This window comes from Lissotriton helveticus, chromosome 4_2, assembly GCF_964261635.1.
Source record: "Lissotriton helveticus chromosome 4_2, aLisHel1.1, whole genome shotgun sequence".
Lineage (NCBI taxonomy): Eukaryota > Metazoa > Chordata > Amphibia > Caudata > Salamandridae > Lissotriton > Lissotriton helveticus.
In genome coordinates, this window is record NC_136064.1 from 15,689,642 (window position 1) to 15,716,313 (window position 26,672).

Genomic DNA, 26,672 nt, shown 5'->3' on the forward strand with positions numbered 1-26,672 from the left:
GCCGCCAGGTAGGGGAAGGATCTGCCTCCGGCGGTGGCTTTTCGGATGCGTGGTACGGCGGCGAGGGCGAGGCTAGTAGACCGTAGCTGGCGGGTGGGCGTGTAGAAGGTCAGGCGGTCGTTGAGGTACTTGGGGCCCAGGTCGTGGAGAGACTTGTGGGTGAGGAGCCAGAACGTGATCCTCTTGTTGACGGGGAGCCAATGCAGGTCTCTTAGGTGGCCGGAGATGTGGCTGCGTCGGGGGATGTCCAGGATGAGTCGGGCGGGGGCGTTCTGGATGCGTTGGAGTCTTTTCTGTAGCTTGGCTGTGGTTCCGGCGTAGAGGGTGTTTCCGTAGTCCAGTCGGCTGGTGACGAGTGCCTGGGTGACCGTCTTCCTGGTTTCGGTCGTGATCCATCGGAAGATCTTGCGTAGGGTGTGAAAGCATGATGAGGAGATGGCATTGACTTGTCTGGTCATCGAGAGTGAGGAGTCCAGGATGAAGCCCAGGTTGCGTGCGTGGTCTGTCGGCTTGGGAGTGGTGCCCAGGGCGGGGGGCCACCAGGAGTCGTCCCAGGCGGAGGGCGATGGTCCCAGGATGAGGACTTCCGTCTTGTCTGCGTTCAGTTTCAGGGGGCTGTTCTTCATCCACTCGGCGACGTCTTTCATCCCTTCGTGTAGGCTGGTTCTGGCGGTGTCAGTGTTTGCTCCTCAGGTTGAAGCCTTCAAGGAGACTTGAGTGATGTCCAGCCTGGCTTCAGACGGTTGTGTTTTGCCTCCCTCTGTTTAATCTTCAGTTTCCACATAATATGCAGGGAGATTGTCCTCTGCGTCCCCTGACTGCAAAATCTAGGATGGATAAAGCACCCTGTCCCACACTGTTCCTACACCCTTGCATAATCCGCAACTAACAGCACCTGCTTATTTAATGCACCAGTTGTTGGTATGGAGCAGAATCCCCGGAAACGGGGTCTCCTTGCGGTCTAATATTGGTTTCCGAGCAGGCCTCAGATTACCAGGAGCCACCATTACTGGTGCCCAAACACTGGGATCTAAGAAGTGTTTTGGCACTTGAAGTCCAGATGTCCAAGTGCGGGTCTCGCTGCAGTCTGGATCTGGGCCAGTTGCCTCCAAAAGCATTCTCCTCTCACTTTTGGATCACTTGCCCATCCTTTGTGTCCTGGTAGCTAAGCCTTCAATTTCGGAAGCTCCTGGTGCACCACGATGCTACCTGAGAAAAAATCCTAGGCAACATTGGTTCCAGCTGAAAGTGACTCCGTGGTAAGTAGACCTCATAGCTGCCAAGTGGCCTCTTGTCATTTATAATCATTCCAACCAGTTCTGGCTTTTTAGCTCAAACTTGCATTATGGGACTCAAGTGGACTTTAAGTCATGGCATAGATTGTGCTGATGGCTGGCTGACTGTCACTCAAGGCATGTGGTTGATTGGCTGCAGTACATCTTCTGGCTTTGCTTGCAGAGCCTCTACCTGTCGTCAGACCTCAGGAGAATATACAAAGAGGGCCTCCTGCATCCACAGACTACTGTGGTGGAGAGCGCTCCTCATAGGTAGACTAGGCCTCGCAAGCAAACCGTGTGTTATTTTCTATATAGGATTTTAGCAAGTTGTCCAGGTAAGGAGCTGATTCTTGGATAGACTTTTTGGGTATCTCTTGTTTGTGGTCAGCAAGACATAGCTCTGTAAAAAAAAAAAAAAGAAAAGTTCAACCATTATGAAGAATGCTACCACGGTTAGGATACACTGTGGTATTATTCTGCAGTTTAGTGTTTTTCATTCAAAATGTTTTCCTTGATATATGCGAATGATTAAATAAGTGACTACTGCCGTGTGAGGGGATCAGTCTTCTCGAATGCCATCTTGTCGCTTGCCTTAATACATTCCAGCAGAGTTAGTAGACTTTTGTAGCAACAAAATCTGGTTGAATCTTTGTGAGTCCTAAGTTAATGTAAGCTGCATGGGTATATAAAGTGATGCATTAAACAAGGCAATCCAAACATAATTCATCGTTTGCATAATTCATCGACATTACTTTCAATAGAAGTAAAACAGATACATTTGAATCCAGCAAATGGTGTCATGAGGGCAATTGGAGATTAGTTATTCCAATGACAAAAGGCAATAACCCTGGACAGAGCAGTCCATCAAGATGCATACTTGACAGTAAGCCCCCAAGGATGGAATACCACAGGGTCTGCCCTCACAACCATTTGGAGTTCATTGAGAGCAAAGGAAGGTGCCATATGCAGAACTGAAAAAAAAGCATATTCAAGATATTTCAAATTAGCAATTTCTTATAACGGGTTGCAATGACCTACAGTGACCCATCCGTTAATCTCGGTACAAATTCCTTATTAAACTCTTGTTTGCCAACCAGAAAGCACTCCTATATAACCGTTAAAATCCCATTTTATACATATATAAAAGAAAAGTATAGAATACAAGTAGCCTGGCACAATATACTGACCTGAGGTAGCTATAGAAGATTGAAAACGAATCTAACTACAAGAGTAAAAGGGAAAACCACACCAGAGCTGAAAATGCTACCCCATACATTCAGAATTACACACCTGCCCTGGGGAAAAAGTAGGAACACAAACTTGAGTAAGTTGAATATATTCTATAGAACTAGAATCAGGGTGTCATGGTAGGTGTTATAACAATTATTTTGATCTCTTACTTGGAATTTATGCTTTTTTTGAATTTTTATTTTCTGGCGCCAACACACCTGACTAAAGGAATTCCTTCCTCCGTTAACAGGGTAGCAGCCTTTCATAGCTCACCCAAATTTCCGCCCACCCTGTATTTTTTCCTGCCTTTGCCACTCCCACACATCTATTCTTCAAGTTGTAGTGCATGTGTTTCTACCAAGAGTATTTCCATACTGTGAAGTGGGATGTATGGAATTCATGTAGCTGAATAAGTTACACTATAGCATGGTGAAGCCTGGCCAAATTAGAGCCTTCATTTGAATTCCTTATTCTCCCCTCCACCCCCCATCCCCACCACGATGGCCGTCTAGCATGGTATGTTTTGAGATATTCATTGTATGTGTGTGTAAAACTGAGACATTCTCTTTTTTTGTCAGTCAATCATATTGCAGGATTTCTACAGAGCTCTCCTTTTAGTCTTGACAACTGCAATGAGGCAGCTGCAGTAACTGAACGACTGTCTACTTTGTAGCAGCTTGTGCATTGCGTACGATTGCAACTTTTTCTGAGTGCCAGTTGCGCTTCCTTCCCGCTAGACATGCAATTGCAGGCAGATGCGTATCGTGCTGAAAGTCATGTGACACCTGGGTGGGGCGGCTTAGTTCTCAGACGTGGTGAGATGTTGGCTTTCTGTGTCATTGGTCTACTGATGTGCTTGGCTAAAATTAACATATTGCACTACGCCCATTGTTGGAAAAAGCCCTTTTTTATGATTTAATTTGTTTCATTGTTGTAGTCTTCTATGCCCTTGCCACGTCCTCTTTTGATAAACTGAGCTTCTGCTAAATGCATGCTGGTAGCCTTGAGTAAGAGGATGTGGCTCATTTCCTGTGGTTTTGGACTGGTGAATTTTCTGTCGCAAAGGCGGGGTGGGGGTGTGGGTGTGGAGGGTGGGAACAATGCTGCTTCTCTAGCAGCTGTACACTTTCCAACCTACGGTTAGGCTGCCTTCACGAAAGAGGAAACCAAAAGCATTTCTATCAGGGTGGTGTTCTTAAAGCAGAATCATGAAATGGCATTCATGTAGGCAGCGTAGCGTTAGGTCACAAAATGGCCGCCCCCAGGGCTACTTCCTGCTGCATGCTTTCAAGCTGATCTTCAGATCTGCGTAATTCAATCGAGTCACATCCTAATATGCATGGTGTGAATTGGACAGTTTTCCACAGTAATTAGCTACAAAACATTTCCCAGATAATTCTGTTTTTAGAGTTTTTGTTTAGGTCCTCACACAGGGATCTGTAATTTCTTACTTCAGAAGGACCTCTCCACTGGCGTCATATGTTTAGGTTGGGATATGGGAACTAAGTGAAAACGCCCCTGCTCGTGTCACAGAGTGAAAACTGCTGCGTGCCACCAAGATTATCTGTCCTTTCGTTCCAACATTAGTGTGTGGCTAATGAGTAAACCAGATGTAGGTTCTGGGTTCTACTTGACCACAGATTATATATAATAGCTTATGTTTTTATACACATGTGGCTACCACACGATTCCCGTTTCTCAAGTTTCCATGCCTTCATTTTTACCAAGCTCCACAGTAATTGTTTAATCAATTTCGGAAGGGTGGGGTTGGAGAGAAAGGCGGCACGAGATGCAAAATTCTGACCTACAAGTTTTTATGGACTTCAAAGAAATGTTATAGCAATCTTCCTTGTTCTCACTTTGGTCCCTCCTTAAAATTACTGATGCAGGCACCCTTCTGGTGTTTAGGCTAACCATCATCCTGTTTCCTTTCTTCTGTTTCTGGCCACCGTACAGCAACTTTACTATGATTCTTTACAAGAGGGTTTTGAGGACCACTTCTGCATTAAAGTTGAGTAGCTTGGGGATCCTCCTCCCTAGCAGCCAAGCTTAGTCTGTAGATTTTCTACCAAACCATCTAGATTAAATTTGGTCCCGCCCGACTAATATATTGACTATCTTTTTTTATTCTTATACCTCTAACATTTTTTATTGATCAAGTTGCATCCACTCAGTGCGGTAAGCATTTAAATGTAAATGTTATCTAGTGAAATCATCCCTGGGTACACCGGGAAAGCATTCAAGGGTTTTGGAGAGAGGTCTTCTGTGTTTGGTGTCCGTTCTGCGCAGTAGACCACACAAGTGCGCATACCACACCACCCTCCTGCCATTCGGTCGGTGTGCTTCCTTTTGTTCAAGATGTGATTGAGATGCTTATCTTTTTTGCACTTTATCATTATCCGACATATACAAAACAATGTCAATTCCACAGTTGTTCCTGTACACTTCTAGTTATCAGTATAAGACATTGGACATTATCGTGCCATGACCTACAAAGTTTGGGATGCTTATCTGAATGTGGTTGTTGCCTGAGCTCTTTCTGATCCTGTGTTTTGCGTATTTTCCCATAAGATAAACACTACTTACTCCTGTACACCGAGAATCCTGCCCCATTGTCTTGTCCTGGTCAGGCACAGTTGAAAGCTGGTGCCTTGTGTGAAGTTGAGTCCCACCTTAATTGATGTGGCACCGTATTTATGGGCACTCTTTTTGAGCCTTTTCTTTCAGATATTTTTTTGCTTTGATAAAAGATGTTTAACTCCACTATTTAATACACTGTTGCTAGTACAGTTGTCTATTGAGTATCGGGCGCTTCCCTTGGGTGTCATGCCACTTTGTAAAGTTGGGAGGCGACTCTGGAATCAGACTTGTGGTGGCTTTCTGTGGTAACAGCGTGCTTCCCTGATTAGTGAGGTAGCATAAAAGCCCTTTCAAGAACGCTGCAAGGGGCTGGCTTTCATGATCTGTAATCCCTTCAGAAATTGCAGGCACTCTCATATGACCCGTGCTTGGCTTCTGTCGGACACAAAGAGGATCCGGGGAGGTTGTGAGACGCAAGTGTTGGCGCTTGAAAGAAGAGACCGATGTCTGTGAGTATTCCTGCGGCTTGGGTGTTGGAGTCGGGGTGCAGGAAGACCTGGGTGGGCCTTTGGTAGCTAACACCACCCAAGAGTAGGGGTGCCATCCGTGGAATGGAGGCGTGCTTTGATTGGCATGTAGTTGGCCTGTGTGGACATTGCCGTCTGCACCGCCATCGCTGCTGTCGGAGAGGGGCAGTTCCCGCTGTTCACGACTGGGTTTTTGAGTGTTTGCCTTCTTATTCCATTGTATTTCCAGGGCCGCTTTTTGCTTTAGAATTTAAAAAAACTCTGTTGCTTGGCTACCTCCCTAATCCCTTTCATAAGGTAATTGGAATTCCAATACTTAAGCCAAATGGAATCTCTACCTGGGATTCCTGCCTTCTGATTGGTCGCCTTGCTGTTCCTGCATTTTCACCAAATTGGTCTCTCAACAGGAACTCACTTTTTAATTTCTAACACAAGCTTATACGATTATTCTGAGATTTTTTTTTTTTTGCGATAATTTCCCTCTGTGCGGGAGAGCCCCTACTGCTTTGCTCTTATGCACCTTATATTATGTTCAGCATTCATGGATGTACAGTAACATGTTCCTTTAGATTATGACAACGTTCTGCTTCTCTTGCATCATCATGGACCATTCTACAAGTGTCTTGTCACTTTTGCTGGTAGTTCTGTGGCCGTTCTTTTGACATTACTGTCCCTGAAAGTGGACGTGTGTTGTTCTGTTCTTTGTTTGAGTTTTGTAACCATCCTCTTCTGGTGAATATTGTGTTCGCTTTGCACCAGTCCTCTGCTATGCGATGTGTGAACAAAGCTGCAAATTATTCTACATGTAACTCGGGGTGTCACATTAGCAGATTGCTCATTCTTGTGCCCGTAACATTTTCACTATTAACTGTGCATTGTCTTAGACGCAGCGCAGTAACCCCTCATACATAGCCAGTCTCACGCAGTTTTCTCTCCTATGTTCACTCAGTGTCTTTCTCATACAGTCATTGCCGGTAGGCAGGACCAACAATCGCAAGCCCGCTCAGTCTCGCAGTCCCCAGCAAAAAGCAATCTTGTAAACACCTGATACAGGGGGGGGTAAAACTTGCATTTAATCACTCCTTATTGTCAGTGGTTTTTAAAGTTGCCGAGATTTGTTGATTAAGTCATTGTGTTCTCCTCACTCAATAGAAAATGATAGCCTACTTCTATGTTTGGAAACACCCTGGCTTTTGGTTTTCTAAATGTGGTCACCCTACCAGATGGCTTTTGCATGGGAAAGCTAATGATGAAAATAAGGTGTCCCGCAGTAGCAACAGTAAAATAAAGTTCTCGCGGGGTGGCTTGTGGAGGTTCCCCGTACAGCTTTGGGGCAGACAGCTATATGGTCCTTTCAACAGGAATATGTACAAGCACGGTGCCGCTCCCAGGACCCTAAAGTGCTCTATCTTTGAGGGACGGTGTTGGGTTTTAATATTGGGTATGTACTTGGACTTGAAATATTTTGCTGCCCTAGGGTGGTTCTTCTGCTATAGATTCTGCACTTGTGTTCTGCTTTTGTGTGAAGCAGTCGGTGTGGCTGGGTTGGTCGAGCGGTTTGAAGTATGGCAGTGGTCTGAGACGACGCTTCTGAGGTGCCTGCCCATGTAATTCTTGGCTTGCCCTGATCAGTCTGTGGATGGGGTGGGAATTGCATGGGTAACACTTCATTTTCAGGAGTAGACTAGGGGCTGTATGGTGAGCGCACTGCGGTGTCCAGAAAATTAAGTGATGAATGAAGGTCAAGTAGGGAGTTGTGGTTGCGCTGTTGCTCTTTACTCTTCTGGCCACTTGGGTCATGAGCAGGACACAATGCTGGCTTGGTCGTTCATGCTTCCTGTGTGCCTCTTGAGGTGAGACAAGGGGATGGGGTACTCTATCCCAGAAAAAGGGATAACGAAATATGACGATATTGGTTTGAGTCCAATAACATCTCCGCATAATTTAATAAACCAATAATCCTAAGAGTGCTTGGTTTGAGGTGGTGGTTAAAGTTGGGGACTACTGGTACTCATTTTTGGAGATTTTCTTTATCAAACTTTGACCAAGATAAAGAAAACCAGAAAAGAAGGAAAAGAGGAGGAAGAGAAATTTGGAGAAACTGTGACAACGGGAGGAAGCAGGGGTGAAAAAGAACCTACACTGTAAAGCAGTGGATAAAAGATGCACAGAATGGGCTGAAGACTAAATAACCTTGGCCCCCTCCCTGTCATCCGGCATCATGCGCGACGGGTGCTTAAGGTAAACTTTGGACACCAGCTCTTAATATTTTATAAATTAAGCCCTGGCAGTCACAAAGGCGGCTCCCCTGACACTCACAGGGAGCTTAGCCGGGCACTACACGGCATCACAGAGCCGAAATTGCTTTAAAAAAAAAAAAGTTATTTTCGAAGTTGGTTAGAAATTTTTTTTTACTTTTTAATTCACTCCTTGTCATAGCGCCTGGTCATATTAGCTGTTGGGGGCATTTTCGAGCCGTTTCTGGGCTCTGAATGACCTCTGGTAACCAAAGTCTAAACCGGAAGGTCCCGCCATCTTGGATTGGGAAGAGGGCATTTTGCGCTCTAGTGCGAGGGCGAACACAGGACCTCGCGCTTCATAAATGGCCGCACTCACTCGTCCGCGCAGCGGGCGCGCCGATGGGGCGCCGGAGGCGCGCCAGAGGCAAGCCCGTCTGGGCCCGTACGGACCTAGGGCCAGACATGCTGCCCAAAGCAAAGCGAGGGCCTCTCACATACTCGCAAGAACAACTTTTGTCTCTCCGCCCCAAAGCCTCCTGCCTCTGTCCGAGGGGTTTGAGGATGGATGTGCTTTTTAAAATCTGCGATCTATGTACTACGGAAAGTAAAGAGGCCCAGAATGCTCCCCTCCCTAGGGAGCTACTTCGATTAGCCCTCCTGAACTGTAGATCTTTACCTAGGCACTCCTTACACATCCACCATCTGATTCTGGATCACAAGCTTGATGTGCTATTTTTGTCGGAAACGTGGACATCTGACAGTTCGGATTTCGACATGGCGAACGCTCTTCCCCCCGGATTTTGTATCTTCTGCCAGCACAGACCGCGAGGCAGAGGGGGCGGGCTGGCCATTATATATAGAGATACTTTGATATGTAGGGCCGCTGAAGGGTCTATCCTGGATGCGGAAAGTTGTAGCTTTAAGATTCAACTGTCCCCCAACGACTCACTGTCGGGGTTGCTGATTTACCGGCCTCCGGGCAACATCAAGCAGTTCGCGAACTCTCTGCTTGAAGAGGCCCCAATGCTAATAGCGTTGGCACCCAATTTTCTCCTGCTTGGAGATTTAAACCTACATTTCGACTCAGCGGAGGATAAAGCTGCAAACGACCTAAGATCCGAACTTGGGTTGGGGAACATCACCCTCCATAATCAGGAGCCCACCCACGTTAAGGGCCATCTATTGGATACGGTGTTTTCTAATCTTCCCCTTCTGTCCATGTCACCGTCCCTGCCTCTCCCTTGGACCGATCATTTCCTGATCCCCTTTCAACTGGGTTTTGTTACAGCTCCCCCACCTCCCCCGGCAGCCACAGCACAAGTACCAGTAAGGGCATGGTCGAAACTCCCGGTCAGCGATCTTACACGCAAGCTGACACATACCATCCCAGTGCTTAGTAGGGATCCTATAGAGGCAGACGAGGCTTTCTGCGAATGGCTCAGCACAGCCTTAGATGCGGTACTCCCCCTGAAAATAGCCAACAGGAAGACTGGGGGCCCCAAATCCTTATGGTTCACCCCAGAGCTGGGTCTTCTGAGAAAAATTTGTAAAAAGAAAGAACGTGACTGGCGGAAAAACTGGGCAGGAAACTCCAAAGAAGAGTACAGGGCAGCCATGAGAACTTATAAAGTGGCACGCAATGCCACCAAAGCGGCCTACCTTGAAAATAGGATAAAATCATCAGCCAATTCTTCAAGGGAAACCTATAAAATTCTCAAAGAGCTGCTCAAAGTTCCAGTATCTCCAGAACCCTTAGAGGGGAGTACGGACTGCTGTAACCTTCTGGCCCAGTACTTTAACCAGAAAATTCAAAACATCATAGCCGGCCTCCCCTTGCCCCGTCAGAGCCCGCTCTCAGGGGAGAGCTGTCTGGCCACTGACAGAGCCGTGCTGGACAAGTTTGCCCCGATCACCAGGGAAGCTTTCTGTAAAGAGCTGGCCGCGCAAAAAAGTGGCTCTCCGACGGATCCCATGCCTATGTACATTCTAAAGCAGTTTATGGATGTCATAGCGGGACCGGCAGTAGATCTACTCAACGCTTCCTTTGCTGCCGCCAAGGTCCCCCCCAGTTGGAAGCAGGCTATAGTAAAAGCCCTGCTAAAAAAAGCGGGGCTTGACCCCGCTGAGTTGTCCAACTTTCGGCCAATCTCCCTACTGCCAGGGATGGGAAAGATTGCTGAGAAATGGGTTAACCAGCAACTCTCGTCCTTTTTGGAATCCAACGAGTTGTTGCGGCACACCCAGACTGGCTTTCGGCCCGGTCAGGGTACTGACTCGGCACTGATCACCATGGTAGAAGAGGGTAGGTGCATCTTAGATTCAGGAGGATCAGCAGCCCTGGTCCTCCTGGATCTGAGCGCGGCATTTGACACGGTGGATCACAAGATCTTGATCCACCGGTTGGAGGAGCTGGGAGTAGGAGGCCTGGCGCTCACCTGGCTAACGTCATTCTTGAGTGATCGAACATATCAAGTGTGCGAGGGCAACAATAGATCAGTGCCCACCCCCCTTCAGTGTGGTGTCCCGCAGGGCTCATCACTGAGCCCTACGCTTTTTAACGTCTACATGGCCCCACTGGAGGGGGAGGTCGCACCCTTTGGAGTGAAACTGGCAACGTACGCGGACGACACCCAATTGATTGTTTCGCTCTCGCTCGCAGAAAGCCATGGTGAGAAGTTTGCCGCCTGCCTTACCAACATCATGGCATGGATGGCCGACTCAAGACTCAAGCTTAATGCCTCCAAAACCGAGGTGATGTTGCTGGGAAATCTCTGCACCTCCCTCCCTAAATGTATGTGGCCGGCTTGTTTAGGAGATCCTCCGACCCCGAAGGGATCCATAAAAAGTCTCGGCGTCTGGCTTGAACCGGAGCTGTCGATGCACACTCAGGCGAAAAAAACTGCTGGGTGCTGCTATGGGCTGCTCTGCTCAATACGGAAAGTTATGCCCTTACTCCCACTAGACTCCAGGAAATTGCTGGTGCAGGGCCTTATTTTGTCAAGACTTGATTATAACAACGCCCTTTTCTTGGCTGCACCGGAATACACCCTGAACGTGCTCCAGAGGGCACAGAATGCAGCTGCAAGACTGCTGACGAATACATCCAGAAGAACGTCAGCGAAACCAGCCTTGAAAGCGCTCCATTGCCTGCCCATAAGAGCGAGAGTGAAATTCAAAGCGCTCTGTACAGTGTTCAGAGTCCTCCAAGGCACAGGCCCTCCGATCCTCAGAGATCTGATCCGCCCTTACAAATCATCACGAACGCTCCGCTCTGGCGAGGAAAACCTGGTAGCTATCCCGAGAGCAAAAAGAGCAAGGACCGGAGGTCGCCGCTTTTCAATAAACGCGGGTCAGCTATGTAACTCCCTCCCAACATCAATGAGGAAAGAACCTAGCTTGACCAGATTCCGAAAATCCCTGAAAACGTTCCTTTTCCCCCAGAATGACTAACATCTCTGGATGCGGTTCAGAGGAGGTCCGTCTGTTTGTACACGTAGCGCTGGGACGCTCAAGGGCAGCCATGCGCTTTAGAAATTCTTTTTCATTTAATTTCATTTCATTTCTTTCATTTCAGTCAGAGGGGCCTACTCGGCTCAGATTGTGTTAAAGACTTTCACCACTGGTGTCCTGTGCCTCACCCATACTGTTGAACACAAAACAGAGCAGCAGTGTGACCCTTCAGTGTTTGAGCCTCAGGATAGCGAAGTTGAGCAGTCCAAGGCTTACTGGGGCTGGAGGTGGTGTGGGGCTGGAGACTCAGGGACCCAGAAACAACCAATACCTGTTAATAATTTAAAGTCCAGCCTTTTCTTTTTGGACAATAAAGATTTTACTCAAAAATATTGAGCGGAATACTGTAATCGGTGTTCAAAACGTAACTAATTGTAGTAGATAAAACTAATAACCTTCAACTGCTAGGGGCGCTGTCCCTGTGGGACAACCTCACACAGATTAGGTTAGTCTCCGAGGCCTCCACATGAGGAGTATGTTATTTTGTCCGTTTTGGAGAGTTCAAGGTTGTGGTCCAGTATAGTAAAAGATTTGTTCCACTTGCTGGTGGAGATCCTGTTTTCCTCCGCCTGGATTTCCTGGGTAGCGCAGTACCTTTTTGGTGTCTCACTCCACTGGTGATTCTCGCCCTGCCTGAATTCTGCTGCACGACTTGTATTGCGTGAGAAGTGGTTATACAGCCCTTGCCCTGTTGACTGTAGTGTGAGCAGTGGCTTTGGCATCAGTGCAAGGGGAGCTGAGGTAGCACCAGCCGAGGATCCTGCGGTGGAGTTATGCGGCTCGTTACACAACCCATCCTGGGGCTTAGGTTTTCCCTGTCTGAAACTTAAATACCACCACCAAAAACCAACAAGTTGCCCACCATGCATGGTCTTCTTGAGAAGTTGGTACTTAATGAATGCCTCTCAAGCAATGTGGTTCTCCTCTGGTCCCGGCAAAGAACCACCAAAAATACCAAAGACTGTGGTCTGGTCTGAAGAATTGCATGGCTTTTCAGAGCGTAGTTATGCATCAGAACTCTAAAAAACGTGAGCTCGTGAGTCTCCTCTGTCCACAGGAGTACCCATTTTTGCTCTCATTGTGGGGTCACTTCAGGATTCCTGGGCCTCTCCTTTGAAGAGCGGTTCAGTTAATTCCCTGATACTGCAGTGGACTTCTTCAGCTGGTCCTGCCTCTGCACCTTCAAGGCCTATTTCTTCTGAGAAACATATACCTGGTGCAAGGTCACTTCCAATGCCCCATCCCAGACAGCTCTCTATAAAGGCAGGGGCTTGGCATCCCCTCCTGGCAGTCATGTTCCACGGTTCTAGCCCCAAGACTGAACCCTGGTGCACAAAAGAGTTTCTCAGTCGCCACTGATGTGGCGATCCTAGAATCTTATAGAGACTCATGGCACCCTAGCTGGAAGTTTCTGTTCCATCTTTATACTAAAGTTGCAGACAGTTGTGTGTTCCAGAGGTCAGAAATGAGACCAGTTTGGGGCAGTTTAGCCTTTTCTGACTGTGAGACTGTTGCAACCAAGTTTTGTTGCAAGGCACTGGCAAGAAGGTGGAGGGAGCTGGGAATTTTCAAGCAGGAGAAACCCAAAACGCAGTTGCAGAAGTAAAGGCGGCTGTACTATTTAACTACCTGTGGGGAAGGAAAGGTATAATTTTCAAAGAACAATGGACCAAGATGTTTGAGTGGTAGGGTGACCGAATCTCAAAGGAGTCCTCCATCTCCTCTTCCCCATGCCCAAAAGTCTGACCCGGTGCAGTGTCTTGGTGGAGCCCTGTAATTCATATATGCTACCAATTGCTGGTCTTTGTAACATTAGGATGTAACAAATTCAACAGATCCCAGTGACTACAGCTACAGTTATCTCACACTCCAACCATGTAACCACTGTGCACACAGAAAGGTGCACACCAATATTATCTATGTACCACTTTCATTGGTGAAAGACCTGGTCGTAAGAGGCTGGCAGACCAATCACCAACAGCAAGGGAGAGGCCCGTGGGTCAATCTCCTGGGTAAGGACAGGTTAACCCCTTCAGCGCTAATGACAAGGGTAACTCGTCATGGACTTTCCATTGATTTCAATGGAAAGTCAATGGACCTCGCACACACCCCTTAGCAGCCAAGTGGTTAAAATGCCTGGTAAAGTATCGCTGCCACCACTGTCCTTCATCTGCATCTTAGTGAGCTGATGGTAGGTGCACATAGTCTGATCCCCCGCCCCATGACTGTCGTGGTTGCTCTGTTTTGAGCCAAACCATTACAGCTTGCCATGACAAACTCTAGACAGGTAAATAACAACAAAAGAGCGATGTAATCAGAGTACCTGATAAGGACTCGATCATACAGTTTTAAAAGGTGACAATAAACCATTAAACCCAGTGAATAAGCAACACATAAAATAGTAGTGAAAAGAACCCTCACTCGCCACCTAGTGGTGACATGCTTCATCATGGGGTTCTCACTGGAAGGACCGAATGTCCTCCCAGTGTGCTACTACGCCTGTTTACAGCGGAGCAGTTTTTTAGTTTTTTATTGAAAACCTCTTAGTCCTGTTAGGAGTCGGTTTGACCGACTCCTAACCGGACTAAGAGGTTTCCAATAAAAAAACCTTCTTGAAAGTCCTGTTTTTTCACCTTTTTTTAATCAATGTGAGTTGGACTCTTAATAAAATAGTTGATAGTCACAACTTGGCATTTTCTGCACATAATTAACACTTTTTTGGTTTTCACTGCCTCAACTCACAAAAAACCAGCTCCGCTGTAAACAGGCGTAGTAGCACACTGGGAGGACATTCGGTGGTGAGTGAGGGTTCTTTTCACTACTATTTTGTGTGTTGCTTATTCACTGGGTTTAATGGTTTATTGTCACCTTTTAAAACTGTATGATTGAGTCCTTATCAGGTACTCTGATTCTTTGATTACATCGCTCTTTTGTTGTTATTTACATATTAATTTTTGGGGTAGAAGAGTGTTTGTAACATACCCTGACTCTCTTATTGTGATTAAGTAAACTCTAGACAGGTACACAACGCTGTCCATAGTCATGCATGGGGACCGGTCGACGTCCCAGCACATTTTCTCTGCCTTTTTATTTTGTTTGACAGTCGTTTGAATCAAAGTGGGTGAAAGGTAAGAGGGTGTCCAGGACTCTCTTAAAGCCTTCTGGGTATCCTCACACTGATACCTGCTAATCTGGCATACACCACCTATTTCCAAGGGCTGAAAAACCACTTATGCTCCTTTTCCATTTGAAATTAAGCAATGTGAAGTGAAACTCACCCATTCAGAGGTTGTCTTGCTAACATGCGATTCAGTGAGAACCTCTGGTAATTTTTGATTTCCGGTAAATAAACCTCCTATACTGCTTAGCATTCCACTGTCTCAGTTCCCGTGTAGAGTTTTCGAAGGCAGGTTCCGCCACCCCCTGTACCCCCTTTCACCGCCTCCCCCTGGTTAAAGACTCAGGTGAGTGGAAAAAGAATGGTCTCCAGATGAAATCAACCATAGTACCTACTTGTACATGGTGTCAGAGTGGAGCAGTCGCTGCTGCCTTACCTCTTTATTTGTCTGTTATTTTGTTTTCCCTGCCAGGAATGTGATAAATTTGCATATAATTCCTCTGTAGAATGCTGTGTTGGGTTGCCTTACCCGATGACCTCTTCCGCCCTTGGGGTGAGCTCCCTGATCCAACCCATCTGAAAGCACCGAAGGTGCGCGCGAGGTGCCTTGTGGTGCCTGCGTGTGGTGGAGTCCACTTCATCAGCGATGCATGTCCAGTGAAAGCCACTTGCTTTCTTTCTGCAGGAGGTGGGTTCTTGTTGGACCACGGTGCTTATATTGTGGTTAATGACTCATTCAGTGTGAAGTGGGCTACTGACTGCTTGCGGATGTTAAGAGCTCTGCAAGCGAGGGTTGGTGGAAACCATTGCAAGAGATGGTGCAGGATAGCTCTGAAGAGAGAAAACAGGCTTCCTGTGAGGCCATTACACAGTACTCTGAATGCACCTATCTAAAGGTCTGTGTGGGGCCAGCTATTGGATGGTTGAGATAGGAAATGTATTCGAGAAACCAAGGATGGCCTTGGGGTGGTAGTGTGTATAGTGTGTATCGCACAGGAGCTCAATAACTTGCCAATTCTCAAGCAAATAGCATGGGATTGAATGATTTTGTGTGGAAGCAAAGAACTGTGATGTAATATTGGTGTAGGTTAAACATGCAGGTGAAAATTGCACTGTCAAGCCACACCTAAAATCCTTATCGGGTATTGACTAGAATCCTCCCATCTGTGCTGCTGTCAGAGAACCACAACAAAGATTATCTAGGACACTTTAATAGGACTGCAGTATCATGTGCTGCTGAAAATCCAGCTCAGGCAGTTGGATAAATAAACAAAATGATCTCAGCTGGGTGGAGGTCAAACACACTTTTGTGGAAGCACAATTTCTGCCCAATCAAAATGTACTCCTGGCTCCCAACCTGTAGGCGTATTCAAAGCCCTTCTTTAGTGATGCTCCCATAATTGTCTGGTAACAGGGCCGGCCTTAGGCATGTGCAAGCTGTGCACCTGCACAGGGCCACCAAACCCCAGGGGCCTCCACGCCAATATATAGCCTTAATATAATAATCCTCTGAGGATGGATACATATTTGCGTGGCGGCCCCTGACAGGGATTTGGTGGCCTCCGGCTCTGTTCCACTTAGTAACACCCTGACCCCCCCACCCGCTTCCTGAGCTCCGGGGGGGCCCTGCCCCACCCGGAACCCCTCTTCCGGGGCCCCCTACCTACGCTCTCTGCCCAGGGCCACCATGAGCCTAGAGCCGCCCCTGCTGGCAAAAGCCTCACTGTCAAGCCAGGCCATAAAAATATCTGAGTCACAAACATGACACTGGCCTTGAAAAAGGATTCATGCAATACACGGTCACTCCACCTACTCGAGGGCATTCTTAGACCTTCCCGTTCATTTTCAATGCCTTTCTCAGTTATGTAGGTTTTAAATTGCTACATTTGGGGTTTTTTAACAACTTTTTTGAACCTCGGTTATATCTTATCAACTTCGAAAAGGCTGCGATGGCTTTCATGTGAGCTCATTTGCATGGAAATTGGGCATTTTGTTACTTTGTGTGGTCCTTGTCTTCATTTGACGTTAAGAAAATTTATCACCGCAGATCAAAAATGTGCTCGTGTCCGTGACCCTCGCTCTGCCAACTGCATGAAGGTTGAAATTCGTAAACTTCGCAAAACTGTGCTGGTTAAGTTAAAGCTCAGCGTCCTTCTCCTGGGCCAAAATTAGGGTTGTGCTATGACACCTTTCTTCAGTTGTAGTAATGCTATATTCGATGCTTGTGGAGGAGGTGAGGAGCTGGTGGCAGCTGAGGAGCCACTTGCTTGTAACTTTGTTTGTAGTAGATTTCCCCACACTGCAACAAATCCAGTTTTAGTGGGAAAAAAAAGCTATATAAAAAAAATTCTCCAATAAAACACCGGGAAAACAACCCCCCCTGAGTGCCCCCGATTTACATAAAGGGGCAGAGGCAGGTGAAAAGGAGTGAATTTCCAGATCAGAAGGTGGGGATGAGGGTTTCGGGTCCAAGTCTACTGGCTCGACCGTATGCAGTGTGGGCAGATGAACACCTTTATAAGCCTTTTCAACGTGTTGAATTGCTGCCTCTTCCTGCGTTAACAACAATACTTTACATAGCACAAAGAACTCTTGTTCACAATATTGCTTTAAAGCAATATATTTGTACCTCTTAGACTCTTGCCTCAAAAATGAGGTTTAAGAGGTGATCCGATTAAGTTTCACAGCGAATTGAACACTTGTTTGGAGGGTGATATGGGTTTGAAAAGTTGTGGATTGCATTCAGGTCTACAGAGGCCCCTTTTCTTGCCAGGCGGGTGAATAGAAGTAAAAGGCGGGTGAGTTAACAGGTGCATGGTCCCTCTCATTGCTCTCACATTTCTCGAATGGAAAAATGTAAAAAATAAAAACACGTAATGTTCGAAAAGTGGGCTGTGTGGGGGAAAAAAGAAAAATGGAAGTTTTATTTTTTACTGTTCTATTTTTGTTATACCATCATCGTTCAACTACTGCAAATTTTTGAGTAACCAAACTAAACAGAATCGTTTTATTTGTAAGAACTTCATATGGACATTCAGAGAGCCACCAAGTGTCTCAAAAGTTCTCTGAAGGAGAAGATTGTTAAATGCTCCTCCATTTATCCGCTCCTCCATTTATCCACTCCTCCAAAACAAAAAAGCAGATAAAACCGCAAAAGGTCAGCTTAAAGTAAGTTTTGGAAACTCTGAGGCAGACCTGAAACAGAACTGAAATGGAGCATCAAATAGTGACATTATTTGCCACTTTTTATATCGCTTAGTTACTTGAGTCATGTTTCCTATCCTTTGTTTGTGCTGTTCCATACAACCACACACATTGTCAGGAATTCCCCATGAGACCAAATAATGCTCTTTTTCACAACAGTTTCGTTTATTCCAATAAGTGGCAGTTCTCCTCTTTCCCAGGGCTTTCCCATTAGCATTTCATCATATAATCCAGCAGACAGGCCTCTATAGCGCTTCTGGAGGTGCCCATATTTTTAAGGCAGGACTTCCGGTGTGACTTTCTCTTTTAAGAGGAAGATCACTTGTTGCAGGGAATGCGCCTGCCCCCTTTAATGTAATGAGTGGAGTGGGGCACATAGTCTGGCAAGCAACTATCGCGTCATTCGAGGAGGTCCAAGGTTCTAAACGTGGCCTTTAAATGCATTTTTAGTTAAGGTGGTTCACTCTCCCTGATGCCTCAACATGCATTTTTAAAAGGATCGAGGAGACCACCAGAGCATGACGCGTCAGTCCAAAAAAAAAAAAAAAAAAAGTTACCTGGAATTCCCCATTAAAACACACAGTGATGACTAGTCTTGTTCCAAACCAGATTTAATTAAAGTACCCCTTGTTTCACGCCCGTAACCTCAGTAGAGCTTTTGATTCTAACATGTTGGCAGGTAGGCCATTGGCTCTTAGCCCAGACGCGCTAGGAGCCAGAATGCAGAGCTTGTTAGCAACTGATGAGAATAATGGAAAAAGTATTTCTTGAAAGAGAATCTTAACTTGGCAGTCGCACAATGTGGGATTGTGGCTGATGTTAGGAGCCTGCCTATGGTCGATGCCCCAAAAGCGCAAAGTCTAATTTTCTGCATGTTTTTCTGGACACACTTACGAGGTGATGGAATGATGCACAGCATGTGAATCTAGAATAGCTCCAATCTTTCAAACTATTGCTACAGGGAAATAATTTTTTCATACATAAAATGGGACTAAAGTCCAATTTCACAGAAAGCACCATTGTGGGCATTTAAAGGTCTAATGGAAGCTTTGACGGACCAGGCCCATTACCTGATGTATTCAAAGGTGCTGCTTAACCCATCTACTCGTACAATAAACTCTAGTGATAATGGCCTCGGACAGCCCTTGAAGGCGTGACAAGGAATCCTGTTCTATAACCCAAAAGATCGATCTGCGACCAAGTTATTTTCTCATGTTTCTTCTAAAACCGCTTAACTCAAAAAGATTGCACTTCGGTCAATATTTGACAGAAACTAACTACAACAGAGGCCATAGATCTAATTACTGGCCCAGGCCAAAGCCTTCCGTAGACCTCAAACATCACAACTCCTTTACCACTGCTGCCCAACCAGAGATGGACCAAAGCACGTCTAAACACATCACCTGTTCTTAGCTCGGGGGGTCTGGTCAGCAGTGGAAACCCTTCATTTAGTGGTAAAGTACTTGTCTTCCATTGGTCTGAAGAGGCCTGAAAGTGTAATGGCTGAAACGTGTCGCTCTATTTTGTGTCACATAGGCGACACCTTAAGATGTACAATGATAGAGAATCCTAGTGAAAGGGTCTGAATTACTGAATGGACGTCGTTATTGGTCTGACCTGCCCCCGCTGCCTCCACCTGAAGCATGAACTCTAAATATGTGATGAACCACCCTCTGTGTTTTGGAGAGAGGAGTTGGCCTAACGGCTAGGGTGGTCGACCTTGAATCTGGGGAACTGGCTTCGAGTCTATGCAATGACGCTGAACATCCTGTGATTCGGGGCAAATCACTTAAACGCCCCGTGCCTAACAAAAATGAATGTGTCCTCATAGAATGCAACTGGTGCTATGTAAAGCGCTCCAATACCCGATTCGGGTCAAGTTCGCGCTATATAAAACTGTAAAAAAAAAAAACATTTTAAAAGGTGGAAATGTCAAGGGATTAAGTACATAAAAATATGAAAATGTATAAACTATAATAGTTGTATCTTTTGTTGGAGTGCATTTATGTATTTATATTTTTCTCCATGTATGTCAATCTTATGTTTCATATGGCTTGAAATGTTCTTTGTCTGACAATAAAAAGTAATAATCAAGAAGCACACACAAGTGCTCAAACCGAGAGATGTTAAAAAGAATTTATGGGGAGGGAGCATGTTTTGGAAAAGCCTTGCGTTTAGGTGTGTGTTTGAGAGTTGTGGTTGGTGATTTATTATTATTATTATTATTATTTATTTTTGTAGAGCGCGTAGTCACCCTGAGGTATCCCAGCGCTAGGAACCCTATCTCTTCAGTTAAGCGGGCCGAGGGCAAGCAAAAAAAAGGGGGGGGGGACAGAAGATCAGTGTTAAGAGTAAGCATGAATCATTGGGGAAAAAGATGAGTTTTGAGCCGCTTCCTGAAGCGAAGGTATTGTGGTTCGAGTCGCAGGTCGCGGGGGAGCGAGTTCCAAAGGCGTGCAGTTTGGACTGAGAAACGTCTTCCACCCGAGCGGGCTTTCTTGAATCTGGAGGTGGTGATGAAATTTTCTGTGTCCGAACGGAATCTTGTGGATTTATAGGGTGTGATGAGTTTACTGAGAACAGGGGGGCCTTGATTTTGTAGTAGTTTGTGGGCTAGGCACAAGGCCTTGAATTTGACCCGCTCCCTTATGGGAAGCCAGTGGAGGAGTTTTAGAGCAGGTTTAGCGGAAGTTCTGGCAGGGGTATTTGTGATAATCCGGGCCGCAGTATTCTGGATTCTCTGAAGCTGGTTAAGGGTTGCTTCAGGGGCGCCTAGATAGATCACATTGCTATAATCGAGCCTCGAAAGTATTAGGCCTTGAATAAGCAATTTTTGGGAGTTAAAGGGCAGGAGGGGCAGGACTTTCCTCAGCGATTTCAGGAGCCCGAAGCAGGTCCCGGCTACTTTCTTTGCCTGCACAGTGAATGAGAGGTCAGTGTCGAGCCACACACCCAGACTTTTTACCTCTTCTTTTGGGTCAGGGGGGGGGCCCATACAAGCTGGCCATATGTTCGGGGAGAGTGTGAGCCCTTTCGGGCCGAGTAGCAGAACTTCAGTTTTCGTCCCGTTTAGTTTTAGGGCTGAATTGTTCATCCAGCAGTGGACCTGCGTAAGGCAGTTAAATAGGTCTGCTGATTGTTGTCTGGGGTGAGATAGAGACACCACTAGTTGTGTGTCGTCAGCATAGCTGACGACGCTCACTCCGAATGGGGTGATAACCTCCTCCAATGTGGACATATAGATATTAAATAGAGTGGGGCTCAGGGAGGAGCCCTGAGGCACACCACATTGGAGGGGAATTTCGGAGGAGCAGGCGTTCTTCTCCCAGATCTGATAGGTCCGTTGAGCTAAGAAGGATGAGAGCCAGGAAAGGGCCGAGCCTTCCACACCAACTCTCTTAAGTCTTTTGATGAGAAGTTGGTGGTTGACGGTGTCGAATGCCGCACTTAGGTCGAGGAGGATCACTGCCACTGATCCTCCTCCGTCCAGTAGTGCTCTGGCTTCCTCTACCGCTGCCAGGAGGGCGATGTCAGTGCCCTGCCCTGGACGAAAGCCCGTCTGGGAACTTTTTAGCTTATTGTTGCTCTCCAAGAACTGAGAGAGTTTCCTATTAACCAATTTTTCAGCAATCTTGCTGACTCCCGGGAGTAGGGAGATGGGCCTATAATTGGCCAGATTTTCGGGGTCGAGGGAAGGTTTCTTTAGTAGAGCATTTACGACGGCCGTCTTCCAGCTCGGGGGTACAACTCCCTGTTGGAGTGAGGCGTTGATCAGATATGTCAGAGGGGGAATGATCGTGGGGGCTACCTCCTTGAGGATCCGGAGTGGGGCGGGGTCCCTGGGAGATCCGCTCTTTATGGATTTCAGCGTGTTTCCTACTTCTTCAGTTGTGACTTGACCCCAAGAAGAGAGACAAGTAGGTGTTGAGGAATACGGGAGATCGTTTTCTTCACACGGATTCGCGAGGGGGATTGAATCAAGAATTGTTTGGATTTTATCATGGAAGAAATTAGCCAATTGTTGGCATTTTTCCTGATCAGCTTTAGGATCCGTGGGGTATCTCGGTCCCTGTTCTGGGGTTTTCAGAAGCTCTTTAAGGATGGCGTAGGATTCCTTACTGGAGCATCCCGCTTTCTCTATTCTCTCCTGGAAAAAAGCGCTTTTAGTTTTTCGAATAGCGGTTTTATAGATTAGAAGGGAGGTAGAATAGATGTCTTTGTTACTTTCCGATTTGTTTTTTCTCCAAGAGCGTTCCGTTCTCTTGCACTCTTGGCGCAGGGCTTTAAGCTCTGGGGTGTACCATAGAGCTGAGGATATTCTTTTGGGATGTTTAAATGTCGCAGTTTTGGGGAGAAGTGTATCTAGAGAAGAGGTAATCCACTCATTAAACTGCTTGTCAGCCGTGGCAAGATCGGTGGAGAGCTCGGGGATGGAGTCTGCAAGGACGGCGGCCCATTCCCCGGGTGTGAGTTTATGCCACCGTCTGTCGGTTACCTGAATTTTAGTGGTTAGGGGGGTTCGTGGTGGATATTTCCCAGGAGATAGGGACCAGAAAATGGTCCGTCCATGGGAGGGTCACGGGTGGTCTGGTGGTGATAGTTGCTACATTAGTGAGGATGGGATCCAGTAGGTGTCCCTTCTCATGGGTAGGCTCGTTGTTGACCAGTCGGATATTGAGTGACATTAGGTCTTGCTGAAGGTCAGAGGCTATCCGGTCCGTAGGGTCCATGAAGTGGAGGTTTAGGTCACCTAGCATAAGGAAGTTGGAGGTAGAAGATGCTAGTTGTGACACTGATTCGATGACGGCATTAATGAAATTGCCGGGAGCACCTGGGGGGCGGTAGATCAGTAGCCCTGACAGGGAGTGAGCTGGGGAGGTTTGGATGGAGAATTGACAGCTTTCGCAATCCTCGATATGGGCGTTGGAGGTTCTACAGGTAAATTGATCCCTGAAGATTATGGCTACCCCCCTCCCCTCCCTTTGGGTCTATGTAAGGCTTGGCAGAGGTACCCTGTGGGAAGGGCCGTGACAATGTCCGAGTCGGAGCTATCTGATAGCCATGTTTCCGTTAAAAACAGTAGATCGAAATCCTGATCTTGGATTAACAGGTTGTTTTCGAGAGCATGTTTAGGAAGGGAGCGGCAGTTAAGAAGTCCTGTCTTCAATCTGAGTTTTGTCGAGCTCAAGGGAGTCGGATTGCAGCGCATACAATTAGAGAAGGGTTTACCATCAATATGCGTGTGGTAGCAGGCAAGGACTTTCTTAGGTTGGAGTGCGCGGAGCGCGTCTCCAGTATACACCACACGGTCATGAGGGCCGTCTGGCAGAGTCACTGGGCCTGGGTCCGTCTGGGCCCGGACGGGCCCAGACGGGCTTGCCTTTGGCGCGCCTTCGGCGCGCTGACGGCACGCCCGCTGCGCTCCCTGAACTGACACATTATTTATGGGCGAAAAAGGGGAGTTGGCAAGAAGTGGGCGTGGCCACCCGGAGGGGGCATGTCCTAGTCTCCTCGCGGCCGGTGATGGCGGCGTGCGAGTGGGTCCTGTGTCACACAGCGTTAAGATCAGCTGTTCCAAGTGATACAGGTCAGTGCAGGGGGAGGGGCGCAAAGTGGGTTAAAAACACAGGTTTCAGACAATTTTTAAAATGCAAATTCAATTTCAATGCTAAGCGTCGCTCCCAGCTTTCCGCCTCAGGAGATTAGGGTAAAGTGCAGCTCTAGTGGTCAGAGCGCGCTTTTATATGATTTGGCAAGAAGTGGGCGTGGCCACCCGGAGGGGGCATGTCCTAGTCTCCTCGCGGCCGGTGATGGCGGCGTGCGAGTGGGTCCTGTGTCACACAGCGTTAAGATCAGCTGTTCCAAGTGATACAGGTCAGTGCAGGGGGAGGGGCGCAAAGTGGGTTAAAAACACAGGTTTCAGACAATTTTTAAAATGCAAATTCAATTTCAATGCTAAGCGTCGCTCCCAGCTTTCCGCCTCAGGAGATTAGGGTAAAGTGCAGCTCTAGTGGTCAGAGCGCGCTTTTATATGATTTGGCAAGAAGTGGGCGTGGCCACCCGGAGGGGGCGTGTCCTAGTCTCCTCGCGGCCGGTGATGGCGGCGTGCGAGTGGGTCCTGTGTCACACAGCGTTCAGATCAGCTGTTCCAAGTGATACAGGTCAGTGCAGGGGGAGGGGCGCAAAGTGGGTTAAAAACACAGGTTTCAGACAATTTTTAAAATGCAAATTCAATTTCAATGCTAAGCGTCGCTCCCGGCTTTCCGCCTCAGGAGATTAGGAGGTTGTAAGCTGTATGGATAACTTGTGACCTCTTTGGGGCCTTGGCCTACATGTAGTGGCTGGTGGTTAGTGAAACGCTTTCATAAACATTAGGATCTTGTAAGGTGGCATCTGTATGGGGAAGCCTGTCTGAGCTGAACCAGACTCCAGGGGTGCTTTGGACGTAGGACAGTAGGCAGTACTTTGATGTTTTGCTCCATGGTGCCCTTGTGTGCGGGACAGAGTACAGAAAGGCGCAGTACTTGTGTTTGGGGGGAAATTAGTGGGGGGAAATTAGCTATTTGGGCGCAGTGAAGTGGACAGAGCAACATGTTACTATGTAGTGATGGGAGTATTACCGTTATGTGGACAGTGTGCCTTGTCCAGATGCACGTAAGAATCCTGCTGTGGACTGCTCCCTGTCCTTGTAGACTCGTAAAGAATGTACTGCAGCAGGGATCACAGTGCCAGGTACCGTCGAGGCCAAATCTCCCCTCCCAGGAGAACGGGGGAGGGGGCTGTGTAGTTAATGCGCTGCGGGGCCCCCGAGAGATGCGAGATTCAGGTCCGGGTTAAAATATTTTCCGTAAAATTGTTTCCGCGCACTCGAGGAATGCTGTTAGTTATTTTACCCCTAGCGCCCCTGCCTTTTCTTCTCTTAAGAGGGGCACTTCTGTTACGAGCAAAAAACCCAGCTGCCGCAACAAAAAGTTCGATTATACCAAGTTTAAGAACGTCCAAGGTCACTCCTTTGTTTCAGGCCTTAAGAACAGGTCTCCATTTTGTTAAACATTATTTGCTAGTTGTGTACTTAAAAAAAAAAAAAAAATATATATATATATATATATATATATATATATATATATATATATATATATATATATATATATATATATATATATATATATATATATATATATATTGTTTCCTGCAACTGTCTAAATAAGTGAAACTTAAAACATGACGAGTCTCATTGAGGAAGGCTCCAGATTGTTGAGAATTTAAATGGGTGACTGATTTCTTCTCTGTTTCGGAGTAAAACAAAAAATCAGACCTGCCTATTTTTTTTCTATGACGTTATAGTAACGTTTGTACGTGATGATTCCATCTGCACCCTACCAGAAGGGCACCCCCTCTGCTGTAACCCTGCATGGCCTTTTACTGTATCTTTTTCCCTCTTCATTGCACTGACGCTGTAAGGAGGACCCAAGGAGCTCCCGTTATCCCTTCATTCTGTCTGAGATTGAAGTTTCATTCCACTTTGATATTTAATAGTTTAATGCATTTGTTCTTTGTTGCTTTTTTTAAGTCTGCCTTTGAGACCAGACAATTATTTCCCCCCAAAAATCATGTATAGGAAACAGAAAGGGGCTTTTGGTCAGTGGTGTTCATCCATTGGTCTTTTAAATTGTAGTTTACATATTCCGCCTATTTGCACTATATTGCATGGTTGCAATGGGTCTGCCCACTTTACCCGTTGGCTCCATGGACGTCATTTAGGGGTTGTCGGGGGTTCCTTCGACACCTGGCTACCCCTGGCACTGCCTTTGCAACCCCTGGCCTCAGAGGTTGCAACATCAGTACCAAAAACACAAAGGGTAGCTCTCATTACCAGAGTCGCGTTCTAACCTCATTGTCGGCTCATTTTTATTACATTAACAGTGAATAATAGTCTATTATTTATTATTGGTGTAATACAAAATGGAGCAGCAAAATCTGGTCCTTCACTGGCATCTAAGGTAAGAAAAATATGATTTTAAATGTATGTTGACTGTGAATGTGGGTGAGAGAGTTTGTGTGAGTGCATGTATGTTTGAGCACATACGTTAGTATGTGGGATCCGTGGGTGTGTATGTGTGAAAATGAGTGAGTAAGTATAATAAGTGAGTCAAAGTGAGAATGCGAATAAGTGAATCTGGATGAGAATGAGTACAAGAGACTGAGTGAAAATGTATGAGTGCAAGTGAGTGCTAATGATGGAATGAGTGTGAATAAGTCAATGTAAGTGAGTACGTGTTATTCTTGCAAATCCGCTTTTGGACCTGGCGTGCTTCTTTGCTTCTAGTAGAACCCGAGCCAAAATGTTGGCACATGCATCCTGGAGGCAATGCTTTGCATGTGGGATACCCTCAGCAAAATGCTACCGCTGGCACACTGTAGGTACATTTTGGCATAGGGCACCCATGAAAAAATGCCACTGCAGGCCTACTGGAGGAAATTCTTGACATAGATGGTACATGTGGCAAATTGGTGGTGATGGCACATTGGAGGAGATTCTTGGAATATGATTAGACAACTATGGGACGGTTATGAAGTCATCCATGACCAAATGCATTCCTCAACATATTAGACCTTATCTTTGACATAAGGGACCTCCATAATGCAAGATAAGCAGCATTAGGGAAATTCTGGCACTTGCATATTATTTGGGCAAAAGGGGCCACCATGGCAAAATGTTGGTCTTGGCTATGGAGGTCATTTTGACATAAGACGGCACCAATAGAACATTTAAAAAAGATAATTGGATGAACTCATAGAGACTATCTGGTTCCATTAGCTTAACACACTCTGAAATAACTTGAGTATTTAGTGAGTGTATTTTCAGAGCCTTTGGCTTTTTAGCAAATTAATATGAAGAATGTGCATCAAAGTGCACTAGTAAAGTCTACTTTTTCAAACCTTTCTTAGGGGGCAGAAACAGCCATCCTTTGTTCGCCCCTAAAAG

The 26,672-nt window shown here is 46.5% G+C and overlaps 1 protein-coding gene across 1 annotated transcript in view; it reads left to right on the forward strand.

Annotated features, from left to right (window-relative positions):
• The window catches only part of MSN (moesin), a 221,186-nt gene that overhangs the window by 85,347 nt on the left and 109,167 nt on the right, over positions 1-26,672 (forward strand). The gene's annotated exons all lie outside the window — the stretch shown is intronic.